The sequence below is a fragment of the Callithrix jacchus genome, chromosome 6 (assembly GCF_049354715.1).
Source record: "Callithrix jacchus isolate 240 chromosome 6, calJac240_pri, whole genome shotgun sequence".
NCBI lineage: Eukaryota > Metazoa > Chordata > Mammalia > Primates > Cebidae > Callithrix > Callithrix jacchus.
The window spans coordinates 115,201,868-115,216,040 of NC_133507.1; the positions used below are offsets into that span (position 1 = coordinate 115,201,868).

Below are 14,173 nucleotides of genomic sequence, written 5' to 3' on the forward strand. Positions count from 1 at the left end.
CCTCAAAAGTTTTAATTTTGAAACCTGCTCTTTTGGCTTAAGGACTCCAGGCTTTAGATGCTAATTTCTCTTGGTCCTGTACTATTTACATAGATTTTGCATATCATAATTAACATATGGAAAGAGAAACAAGTATTGGCTCATATGCAACTTATACAATATTAATAATATAATCTTTTCTATAGCATTTGTTCTTTAAGAAATTTTGATATATAAGGATTGAGGTGTAAAGCATAAGGCAACTACTGGCAATAAATAATGCTGAAAAAATGCTGAAAAATATGATCAAACACATGTATTTTATGTTATCACCTTCCCAGTTCCTGTTGGTTGCATTTCAGCAGGGATGGTGAAAAGCAAAAAGTCATATACATTAGCAATTAGTTTTTCAGGAAATTCTAGTGGCAGTTTGGCAATGAATTTTTTTAATAAAAAATAGCAGCTTTTATTGAGTTCTTTAAATTACATGTTTTTCTTCTTCTTGGAAAAGTTTTTAAATCAACCATGCATAATTTGACCAACATTTTTAAAAACTGATATTCTGTAAATGTGTCACAGACACACAGGACAGAACCCTACTTTTTGTAGAGGACCTTATTCCGAATAAAGTTATGAGTTTTTCAGTAATTCTCCACTGAGTTTTCTGGTAATTTTACAAAAGCAAGCCCATCACTGTCCATTGGAAATGTGTTAGACAGATAGATATTCTTTCAGTTTATCCATGATTTCGTTCATCTTGTCACCTGGAATTAACATCACAATTCACAAAGGCTTCATTGGTACGTCATCAAAAGACCATCTGCCACCCAGACAGGTGTCGCTCTCCTCCTGCACTGAGTAGCTGAACTTCAGAATTGCCTTCTCATAGAAAAATTCTTCCTCTGCATTTGCAAACATTAACTCATCTTTCTTTTGGTTGCTCCATTTCTTTCTGGAATTTTTTTTTTCCTGCTTCCACAAATGTCTTACTAATCAGAAAGTAAAAGCAGCACTTCCCACATGGCTTATTGGTTTTGTGTGCCTCCACTACTTCTTTCTGAAGCTGCTGGTACACGGGCAGAGCGATCTGTGGAGGGACCTTAATGAATCTTTCACTTAGGAGAAGGCCCACAGGCTTGGTGGTGTCATTTAAAAGCATGTCCAAATGTTCAACCATGCTCTTTTCACAGTTCTTCTCACAGAAGCTTAGAATCAACTCTCTAATTTGTTCAGCACACTGAGTATCCTTTCTTTCAGTTAAATTCAAAAGGCTTATGAAACCAAAAATCTCATCTTCATCCACATCATCATCGCTGTCTTCTGAAACATTAGTTTGCTTAATCACACTCCCAATATGGTTCTGTTGAATTAAGACATCTGTTAGCTCTGCAGTGTTCACAGGAGCCTTTAGAAAAAGCTGCTGCAATTTCTTAATTCCGTCATAATCGTTTTCTGATATAGAATAAGCTTCAAATTCGATATTCACTTCCTGGTCAAAGACCTCGTCGTCTTCATCTTCTTCTTCGTCACTGTCGTCATCGTCTTCGTCCTCATCCTCGACTTCATCTTCCTCTTTGTCGTCGCACTGGACCGGGGCGCCCGGCGGCTGTGGAACCCCCTGAATTTTTTTATGTGTTAGAGAGAAGGTTTGAATTTCCCCTGGATTGCCAAAGGAAATCAGACTTAAGTTGCTGTCGAAAGCTTGAGTCAACAAAGGCTGCCTGTAGGGACAAGGGTAGCCTGGGAGAAAAAGGCTGAAGGGGTACTACCTGGGATGTGATTGATAAGAGGCTCAGCAGTGGGACCCTAATTTGAATGGAACATAACAATGGTTCTCACAGCCAAAATCTCCCAAAAAGTCTTGGCATCCTTTTGACATGTCACCATGAATCAAAGAACTAGATCACAGACTGAGTCCAAAGTCAGTGGTAAGAAAAAAACAAAACAAAAAAGACAAATAAAAAAATTATCTTGAATGTTGACTGGGTAAACAATGAAATAAAGGCAGAAATAAAGAAGTTCTTCGAAACCAATGAGAACGAAGACACAACATGCCAGAACCTCTGGGACACATTTAAAGCAGTCTCTAGAGGAAAGTATATAGCAATAAGTGCCCATATGAGGAGAATGGAGAAATCCAAAATTGACACCCTATCATCAAAATTGAAAGAGCTAGAGGAGCAAGATCAAAAAAACTCAAAACCCAGCAGAAGACAAGAAATAACTAAGATCAGAGCTGAGCTGAAGGAGATTGAGACATGAAAAACCCTTCAAAAAATCAATAAATCCAAGAGCTGGTTTTTTGAAAAGATCAACAAAATAGACAGACCACTAGCCAGATTGATTAAAAATAAAAGAGAGAACAACCAAATAGATGCAATAAAAAATGATAAAGGAGAAATCACCACAGATTCCACAGAAATTCAAACCATCATCAGAGAATATTAGAAACAACTCTATGCACATAAACTAGTAAACCTGGAAGAAATGGATAAATTCCTGGACTCTTGTGTCCTCCCAAGCCTAAACCAGGAGGAAGCTGAAACTATGAATAGACAAGGTCTGAAGTTGAGGCAGCAATTAAGAGCCTACCACACAAAAAACCCCAGGTCCAGATGTGTTCACAGCCGAATTCTACCAGACACACAAGGAGGAGCTGGTACCATTCCTTCTGAAACTATTTCAAACAATCCAAAGAGAGAATCCTTCCCAAATCATTTTATGAGACCAACATCATTCTGATACCAAAACCCAGCAGAGACACAACGAGAAAAGAAAACTTCAGGCCAATATCCATGATGAACATAGATGCAAGAATCTTCAATAAAATATTGGCAAGCCGATTGAAACAGCAAATCAAAAAACTTATTCATCATGATCAAGTAGGATTCATCCCGGGGATGCAAGGCTGGTTCAACATACGCAAGTCTATCAACGTAATTCACCACATAAACAGAACCAAGGACAAAAACCACATGATTATCTCAATTGACGCAGAGAAGGCATTTGACAAAATTCAACAGCCCTTTATGCTAAAAACCCTCAATAAACTCGGTGTCGATGGAACGTATCTCAAAGTAATAAAAGCTATTTGCAACAAACCAACAGCCAATATCATACTGAATGGGCAAAAACTGGAAGCATTCCCTTTGAAATCTGGCACTAGACAAGGATGCCATCTTTCACCACTCCTATTCAATATAGTACTGGAAGTTCTAGCCAGCGCAATCAGGCAAGAAAAAGAAATAAAGGGTATTCAAATAGGAAAGGTGGAAGCCAAATTGTCTCTATTTGCAGACGACATGACAGTATACCTAGAAGAACCCATTGCCTAAGCCCAAAAACTCCTGAAACTGATAAGCAACTTCAGCAAAGTCTCAGGATATAAAATCAATGTGCAAAAATTACAAGCATTCGTCTACACCAATAACAGACTTAAAGAAAGCCAAATCAAGAACGAACTGCCATTCGCAATTGCTACAAAAAGAATAAAATACCTTGGAATACAACTCACAAGGAACGAAAGGGACCTCTTCAAGGAGAACTACAAACCACTGCTCAACAAGATCAGAGAGGACACAAACAGATGGAAAAATATTCCATGTTCATGGTTAGGAAGAATTAATATAATGAAAATGGCTATACTGCCCAAAGTAATTTACAGAATCAACGCTATCCCCATCAAGCTACCATTGACTTTCTTCACAGAACTGGAAAAAACCACCATGAACTTCATATGGAACCAAAAGAGAGCCCGCATAGCCAAGTCAATTCTAAGCAAAAAGAACACAGCAGGGGGCATCACACTACCGGATTTCAAACTATACTACAAGGCTACAGTAATCAAAACAGCATGGTACTGGTACCAAAACAGAGATATAGACCAATGGAACAAAACAGAGGCACCGGAGGCAACACAACATACATACAACTATACAATAAACCCGACAAAAACAAGCAATGGGGCAAGGATTCCATGTTTAACAAATGGTGTTGGGAAAACTGGCTAGCCATGTGCAGAAAGCAGAAACTGGACCCCTTCCTGACACCTTACACTAAAATTAACTCCAGATGGATTAAAGACTTAAACATAAGACCTGGCACAATAAAAACCCTAGAAGGAAATCTAGGCAAAACTATCCAGGACATAGGAGTAGGCAAAGACTTCATGAACAAACCACCAAAAGCATTGGCAACAAAAGCCAAAATAGACAAATGGGACCTAATGAAACTCCACAGCTTCTGCACGGCAAAAGAAACAGTCACTAGAGTGGATCGGCAACCAACAGAATGGGAAAAAATTTTCGCAGTCTACCCATCTGACAAAGGGCTGATATCCAGAATTTACAAAGAACTCAAACAGATTTACAGGAAAAAAAACAAACAAGCCCATTCAAAAGTGGGCAAAGGATATGAACAGATACTTTACGAAAGAAGACATATATGAGGCCAACAATCATATGAAAAAATGCTCATCGTCACTGGTCATCAGAGAGATGCAAATCAAAACCACATTGTGATACCATCTCACGCCAGTTAGAATGGCGATCATTAAAAAATCTGGAGACAACAGATGCTGGAGAGGATGTGGAGAAAAAGGAACACTTTTACACTGTTGGTGGGAGTGTAAATTAGTTCAACCATTGTGGAAGACAGTGTGGTGATTCCTCAAGGCCTTAGAAATAGAAATTCCATTTGACCCAGCAATCCCATTACTGGGTATATATCCAAAAGACTATAAATCATTCTACTATAAGGACACATGTACACGAATGTTCATTGCAGCACTGTTTACAATAGCAAAGACCTGGAATCAACCCAAATGCCCATTGATAATAGACTGGATTGGAAAAATGTGGCACATATACACCATGGAATATTATGCAGCAATCAGAAATAATGAGTTTGTGTCGTTTGTAGGGACATGGATGAATCTGGAGAACATCATCCTCAGCAAACTGACACAAGAACAGAAAATGAAACACCGCAAATTCTCACTCATAGGCGGGTGATGAAAAATGAGAACACATGGACACAGAAAGGGAAGTACTAAACACAGGGGTCTATTGGGGGGAAAAGGGGAGGGCCAGTGGGAGGGGGAGGTGGGGAGGGATAGCCTGGGGAGAAATGCCAAATGTGGGTGAAGGGGAGAAGAAAAGCAAAGCACACTGCCATGTGTGTATCTACGCAACTGTCTTGCATGCTCTGCTCATGTACCCCAAAATCTAAAATCCAATAAAAAATTTAAAAAATAAAAAAAAGATAAAAGATTATTGGAACTCAAAAAAAAATTATCCATATGCCTAAAAGCACCAACTCTTTCAGATTTGCATTTTGCCTAATACATAGTAGTAATCATACACCCAAAGAAGTATTCTCCTTTGAGGACTGAGGAATAGATACCCTATTTTTCTTTAACAAGGAGTTCTTCTTGATATCCTTTTTATCAGACTGTCAATTTCTCCAGGAAGTTTTTCTACTGTTGAGTACCATATGCTCCGATAATGAGCCATACCAACTTGTTAACAAGAAAGAAACAACATTGAAAATGAGTGTGTTTACAGTATATCACCAATTTTCATGTTTTATTTTGTTGTTGTTGTTAAAAGAAAAATTTTGGCCAAATTAAAGTTAAGAGTTTAATTGATCAATGAATGATTCGTGAATAGGACATCCCCAGAATCATAGCAGATTCAGAGACTGTGGAGATGTATCATGATCAGAACAAATTTATAGACAGAAAAACTAAAATGACATACAGAAATTGTAAGTGACCAAAACTTAAGTCATTGATGCCACTATCACAACTGTAAATGTACTTATTTGGTCTTGAAACCCACTGGGAAATACTAGAGCAGTGATTTTTGCAAATGTAGGAACAAGGACTTGAATAGAGGGTACCTCCTTATGTTGGAGCATCCTGTTTACGGGAGAAAACCAAAACCTGATCTGTTCTAGGCAGAATTAGCATGACCAACTTCATTTTAGTTTGGTTTGTTCTGTTGGGGCCTACTGGATGAACTTAGTCCAAAACAATGGCTTCTCATAATTTTGTTTAAAAACAGAATCCCCCCCTTTTAGTCAGATTCTCACCTAGGTGAAAGTGTGACCACAACTTAGGGCCTTAGCATCATTCTCAGTTACCATCGTTTTGGGTTTCCAGTCTCAGCACTTCATTCATTGGTTACAGTGTCCTCATGGTCGTACATTTCTTTCAACTTTTGTCATTCCAGTTAAAGACAGAACATTTGATATTCTACAGGGGGCTGCATGCAAACATTTAAAACCTTTGAGAGAATACAGTGCACCATGGAAACTATTATTATTACTATCAGGAGGATAATACCACGAGTTTGGAATATGCTCTTTACTCAGGAACCCCATAAACTAAATCACCGAAAATCAAAAAGATGAAAGAATGAGTTAGATAGGGAGTCTACTTGCTTAACTGGGTGATCTTTTTGTTAATCTCCTACAGCTGTCTCTGTTTAATGTTCATTTGAAGTAGTTCTCCATAGGCCACAAGTGCCAGCAGCTGCACAGCTACTTTTCTGTTCAGCCAATTCTATTATTTAGCATAACATTCACAAAAGAATTTAAAGTCTGTTTTGTGGCCATAGCCTTTACAGCAGAATCTGCTACAGAGCCTATTATGAAGAATACACTTCTGATCATTGCCTCTATTACTTCAAACCATAGAAAAAGGACCTGACAAATGATGCCCTTCTACAAGAGGGAAGGCCTTCTGGCAATATTTTCTTTAACCCATGATATGGGTAAGAGTAGTGAATCCATGTTCCGTTTCTGACTGATTATGGAGAAAAGTATATACCATTAAAGTTTCTCACCTGCATCAGGCCTTAATAGGGATGGGGGCAGAAAAATTCTAGGCAGAAATGTGCAAGTCCCCAAGAAAACCCTACCCTCAAGTCAAAAAACCCAAAACCATGCCCCAAAGTGAGAAAACGTTGCCTTTTCCTAAACTACTCATAGCCTGCCCCACCTCACATCCTGTGCCTATAAAGACCCCAGACAGACTCAGCTAGCAGAGAGGAGAAACAACTGGATGTTAGGGACTAAGGCCGGACATCAGAGAGAAACTGCTTGACTTCTGAGGGACAGCTTGATGATGTAACTTTAGAGAAGAATCTGAAGGGGAAGGTTCTTCAAGGGAAGATTACCTGCTCACTCCATACCCTTTTCAAGTCCCTTTCCTGCTAAGAGCCACTTTCATCAGCAATAAATTCCCATGCATTTGCCATCTTTCAATTTGTTCATGTGACCTCACTTTTCCTGGACATCAGACAAGAACCCAGGGGCCACAAATGGGGTTATAAAGGCTCTCACACTAGCCCTTTGCCCTCACTGGCAGAAGGCAGCTGCCTCAAGCATTAAAGTAGAGGACTCACTGAGGTATTAACACTTAAGCCATCTGGGGACAGCAGGGCTAAAAGAGCACTGTAAGGTGCCTTCTGGGGGTTAAGGAGTCACAGGCACCCCCACTAGATGATGCCACAGGGCCCACATGGAATTTGCTCCTGCCAGCACCTAAAAGCACTTGCTGTGGCTCCTGCCCTTACTCACCTGCATGCTCCCTCCTGTGAAGGGTGGAACATAGTGAGTGGAGTTTGTTCCTGCCGGCACGGAAGCTGCCAACTTGTTTCACTGCTGTGCACTCCAGTCCTGCCTCATTTGCTCTCACATTTCCTCTTGCAAGGAATTAAGAGTGGCAGGCTAAATAAAGGAGGCAAGTAGGCACCCCTGTTGCAAGTCCCAGGAAGGGGTAAGAGAAAGCCTGCTTCAGTTACAGGTGGGCGTTTGCCTTATTTGAACACAGTTTGAACACTCAGCAGTGTATGAGTGGTTGACTTATGGCTGCTTGAATTGGCCAACACTCAGCTGTTGTTACAGGTGTATATTCCTAAGTTAGGTTCTCAATCATGTCTACCTATTAAGTTAGGATATAGTTCATTCACAAGGATGAAAATATAGAACTATGAAATCTTTGTCAGGCAATATTTAGTTTTTATTAACACTTTAAATATGCCTTAGGATCATCATTAAATGAGAGATAGCTTGGTGGGTGAAGTTCCGAGCTGTAACCTACTTAGCTAATTAAATGTTTAACGGTTATGTATATTTTTAAAAAGAAAGATTTCAAGGCTAAATACATTAGAAAATTACTTGAAATACATTAAAACTATGAACAAAATAGGTTTACATACATGAATAAAATAAATATTAAAGGAATGTCAAGGATCAGTGATCATAAGTAAAAAACTGTGTACAATATATTAAAAAATAAGCAGGTACTAATAACTGATAAGTTAACTATTTTGTCCAAATAAATTATTTTATTAAAATAGTTTATTCTTCATTTCTAAGAGATGTGATTTGTAACTTAAAGAAGTGCCAATAAGTATCAGAGATTACACATGTCAAAACCAATTTACTATAATTAGAAAAAAACAATTTGATACAATTTCCTTATGTTTCTGGGATTTCTATATTTTGTTTAATGCATTTTTTGAAGTTTTAATTGCATGTGAATTGGCTCACTTTAGTGAATGATTTTTTATTCATTCATTCTAGTTTTCTCTGTTTCTCTCCAATTTCTTTTCTTAATTATATTCCGTGAAATGAAACTCAACTAAATTTTGTATGCTTTGAAGCAGAGCCTATGATGCCAAATATAATTTCAAACTTATTGTCTATTCCTAATGTATAATTTAAACAATTAACCTTTTATGTTGTTGTGAAAATCTGTTACCAGGATAAATTAGTATGTCTGTAGAAAATTGCTTTACTTTTCTGATTCTTCTCTCCCTAAAATGTTCACCTAATATAATTTAAATACATTTTTTTCTTATTGGAACAAAAACAAAAGCAAAAACTAAATATTATGAATTACATATTTATCAGTTATCAATATATATAACAGAATAAATTATATTAATCATTTAATTTATCATTTATTGCCAAAGTTTCCTTTGTAAGAGACATGTTGTAAAGGAATACATTCTGTTGATCTGATTTAAATATTACATTTTTAAATAAAATTTTAAATAAATATTTTAGTCATTTTAAGATATTAGCCAATCACAGAAAACAAGCCTTGTAAAAATTCACATGTTAATTAATTATAGTAGAATACAGAGTGAAATGACTTCCCTGCAGTTAGTATATTTTGAATTTGTAATAAGAAAATACTCAAGAGGAAAATAAGCTGGGTTTAGCACAGCTCAAAATCATCTCAATATTTATGTACAATAGATGTTTCTTTGGGAAAGCAGTTATTTTGTGTCCATTATTATTTGCATTTCAATAGATTGTATTTTAATATCCAGAGCAAGTTATACTTAAAAGGAAGTAGTTATTTTATTTTTCTGTTAACATTGCAAATACTATCTTTAGTGAAAAAAAAGAGATAAAGAGACCTAGACAAATGGTCATAAATTGGGTCAGAGAAAAAGGTTATCTTAAGGTCAGGGAGTCAGTCTGCTGTGGCTTCCCAGAGAGGGCTGAAACTCTTCAAGTGATGCCAAGATGATAACTCTGGACAAGTTGAATCCACAAAAGTACAGGATAAGAAAATGGTGATAAGACTTCAGTAAAAATTTTACATTAAATCTTGCCTCACAATCTAGACATGTACTGTTTTGTGGAATTAGGAGTATGAATAGAAAAAGGCAAGTTAAAGTTTTTCAAATTTTGCTATTTATGTAAAACAATTTTAAAGAATGCTATAATTCTATTAATTATTTTAGTATTAAAATACAGAGAGATTTGTATAAAATGCTGAGTACAAATACATACTATATTTTTATTTTGTGTTAAGAATTTACACAGAAACTTTGGAGATATATTTAAAATTTATTCTGTTATTAGGTGTCAGAGGTTATTACATAAATAAAAAATGATATTAAAATCAAGTGTTTTTAATTTCATTTTCATTTGCTTTTACTTTAAATAGTATAATACATGTTCGAAGCTTTCTCCAGAGAAATGTGTGTCATAAATGTGCAACTTGCTCTTCTTATTATTCTCATATCAATGGATTTGCATAATGCCAGCATTTCCTCTATTAAAATTGTTTTAATGCTTATGAAAGATAGCGAAGTACTCAAGGCAGTAAGGAACTGAGCCTTCTTATTGTGCATAATACAGATAGAGCTGAGATATTAAAAATATTTTACTTAAATTTGAAAACATTTAAAAATATATTTTAATTTTGAAAAATAAGACATGTCTGGATAGAACCAAAGTTATAGCTTCCAGCATATTTTTTAAAGATATTGGATATATACAAAATTATTAATGCTATCTGTCAAATTGTGTGATCCTGTTAAAACTGCACACATACTTTCTGTTTGTGCATTGGAAGGGGCTGGGGGAAGAAAATGAATGAGTCAATGGGCCAGGGAAAGAAGACATAGTTAGACAATATTTAAACTTTCAATGGATTGAGTCTTTGGTATACATAAGGTGAAGATAAGTGTGTTATTTTATATAGAATGCGTTCAGTAAGAAATAAATAAGAAAACCTATATTTTAAATATAAATACCCATTTTAAAAATCAAGTCAAGAAATCGTTATGATGTACTTATTAATCAACTAAACAAATGAAATACTTTAAAAAATCACATTCTTATTCAACAAAGTTGGAGTATGGTGAAAAACAGCAATATTTCACTTTGAAAGGAAACAAAAGAGGGGAGAGTGATACTGAAACTCACTGAATGCAACTAAAGGCAAAACTAGGATGACAAAAAATGATAATTATTTTACTGTCATTACTGAAAACAAATTAAAAAAAGCATACTATATGCCAGACTACAAGCAAGCTATTGACATAGCACTCCTGCAGTATAGAGGAATCTGCTGGAATTCATTTTTCTGCTGACAATTGCAAACAATACAATAGTTTGTGTAATTGGGTAACTCCAGGTTTCGTGAGCCTTGCTTGCTGTAAAATGATGGGCAGGTGGCTAATGGTTGTTAAAATTATTTCCACACACAATAAAATGTATGGGTTTAAAATTGAGGTTGTAAAGAGAAAAGCCATTCTTGTTAAATTATGGTTTTAGATATTTAACACAGATTTAACAAAAATTTTTTTTTCTTTTAAGACTCTCTCTTTGTCACCCAGGCTGGAGTACAGTGGCACAATCTTGGCTCACCAAAACCTGTGCCTCCAGGGCTCTGGTGATTCTCCTGCTTCAGCCTCCTGAGGAGCTGAGACTACAGGCACATGCTACCACTCCCTGCTAATTTTTTAAGATTTTTAGTAGAATCAGGTTTTCACTGTGTTAGCCAAGATGGTCTAGATCTCCTAACCTCATAATCTGCCCACCTCAGCCTCCCAAAGTGCTGGGATTACAGGTGTGAGCCACCACGCCATGCCAACAATTTTTTACAAGAGTTCCAAAATCATTATATCTTGTAAAATGTCCTATTTTGCAAGAGATTTTTTACAATTATTTTCCACAAAAATTATGGAAAAAGTAGTGGGAGGTATCTTTAGAAGGTAGAGGAGCAATTTAGATTTCCTATTATGAGATATTATATTTACTAATGTTAATTCATACAAAAATACCAAATAGTGTAAGATCAGATTCAGAGTTCTAATGCTCGAGGTTAAAAAGTATATAACTATATGCCAAAGAGCAAAAGTTCTGACCAAACAACAAGACCTAAATGTTTTCTGAACAATATTCCTTTTCTGAAAGTGACACTAAGATTCTTACTAAGAGTACAGAATATTTTGGGGCAGAAAACATGAAATAATTAATGATCTGCATGGTTTTGTCAAATAAAACTTTTCAGAAGCCTAATAAAATACCGTTTGTTAAAATATTGACATTAGTAGTAGTATAGTGCAATTGACTGTAAATGGCCTTCTTTTTTCATCAATCAATTTGTATTTAAAAATTCAGGATATATCACTATAATTGATTTGCCATCTTATTGGTGGTAATATATTTATGTTTACAACATTTCCATGAACAAAACATTAGTTATTTTTCTTCCACATTCAAGAACACTGAAGAATAATGCATGTTATAAAAAAATTCCCAATCCATGTTTTGAATGTAGTTTCCTTATTACTATCTTAATTCAATTCATCAGTATATATATACATACATATGTGTATATGTATACATATGTATGTATACATATATAAACATGTATACAAATGTGTATATATACACATATGTATATTATTTTATATACACATATAATTAAATGCACATAACTTTTGAAACATACTTTTATACAATTGTAAAGTATCTAATTCTCATTGTCAGGAATTTAAGGGAAATGTGTCAAAGAAGGTAAATATGACATAGGAGGGACCCAAGATGGCATGGTGAGAACAACCCAGGATTGAAGCTCTTGATGAATGCATGGAGGATGAGTGAGGGCCGCATTTCCAGACGGATCATTGTTGCCCACAAAACAGGGAAATTCCCAGGTATAAAAGAGACGCGAGATGCCAGGCAGAGGTTTTGGCTGGTGCAGCTGGCAGCCGGTGCAGCCAGTGCAGCCTGTGGCCGGTGCTGTAGCGCAGCAGCACTCCACAGCGCTCTGCACAAAGTGCACCAGTCCGGGTGCCCTGTTGAACCGGCAATCTGAGACTTGAGAGGGCAAATCAGCATATCTATCTGACTGAACGGGACTTGGACAGTGAGCCAGGCCAGGACATTCCAGGGAAACGCGTTTGGGATAGGGCAGTGGGACAAACAAAACGGCGATTCCAAATGCTCTAGGTGGAGAGTTTCCCTGCCGGCACAGCTGAACCGAGGACGGTGGATCTCGGTAGGAGAGGGGCATCCGCCATTACCGAGGCAATTCGCACCTACTGATGTACACGCCCATTGCTGACGCAGCCTGCTGTTGCCGAGGCAACCCACCACAACAGAGAGACTCCACCAAATGGCGTAGCCCATGGCAGCAGGGCGGAGACCCCAGCAGAAGGGCAGAGCCTGCAGCAACAGGGCAAACCTCACACCAGCAGGGCAGAGCCTCGGCAGGCAAATAGTGACTAGACTGCCTCCTACCTGGGCAGGAAAGTGCAACAGATACTCACAAAAAAAGCCCCAACCCCCCGAGACAGAGCATCTGAGAAAAAAAAGGGATTTTTTTTATGAGTTCTGCTGCAGAAGAATTAAATGTAGCAGCCTAACAGACCTGAATGAATAACAGAGCTCAGAGATCAGCACCTGAGCTCCTATAAATTACAGACCGTCTCCCCAAGCAGCTCCCAGACCTCTATATATCCAAAAGACTGAAATTTGGCAGCCATCATTCTGGGACAAAGATAGCAGAAAAAGAAACTGGTAGCATCCCTCACTGTTTTGCAGCTGCTATAGGTGCACCCCAGACAAGCAGGGCCTGGAGTGGACCTCAGCAGTCATACAGTGGAGGGGCTAGACTGGTAAAAGGAAAACCAAGTAACATAAATACTTCATCATCGACAATCTGGGTGTCCACTCAGAGACCCAATCGAAAAGTCAGCAACTACTCAGACGACAAGTGGATAAATCCACAAAGATGGGAAGAAACCAGTGCAAAAAGGAGGAAAACACCCGAAACCAGAACACCTTGCCTCCTACATAGGACCCTCACCAGCAAGGGAACAAAGCTGGATGGAGAATCACTGTGACAAAATGACGAAATTAAACTTCAGAAGGTAGATAATGAGAAATTTTGTGAGTTAAAGAACATGTTTTAAATCAATGCAAAGAAACTAAGAACCTTGGAAAAAGATTTGAAAAAGATTCAAGGAAATGATAACAAGAATGGATACCTTAGAGAGGAATATGAATGAATTAAAGGAGCTGAAAAACGCAACACGAGAACTTCACGAAGCATGCACAAGTTTCAACAGCTGAATTGACCAAGCAGAAGAAAGAATATCAGAAGTCGAAGATCAACTCAATGAAATAAAATGAGAAATCAAGATCAGAGAAAAAATCGCAAAAAGGAATGAACAAAGTCTCCAAGAAATGTGGGACTATGTGAAGAGACCTAACCTACGTTTGATAAGTGTACCAGAATGTGATGAAGAGAATAAATTCAAGCTGGAAAATACTCTTCAGGACATTATCCAGGAAATTTTCCCCCACCTAGCAAGACAGGCCAAAACTCAAATGCAGGAAATACAGAGAACACCACAAAGATATTCCACAA

General features: G+C 37.2%; 1 pseudogene; it reads right to left on the reverse strand.

The window, feature by feature from the left end:
* Nucleotides 1-420: 420 nt before the first annotated feature.
* On the reverse strand, nucleotides 421-12,814 carry LOC100386762 (BRCA2 and CDKN1A-interacting protein pseudogene; annotated as a pseudogene).
* Nucleotides 12,815-14,173: the final 1,359 nt, after the last annotated feature.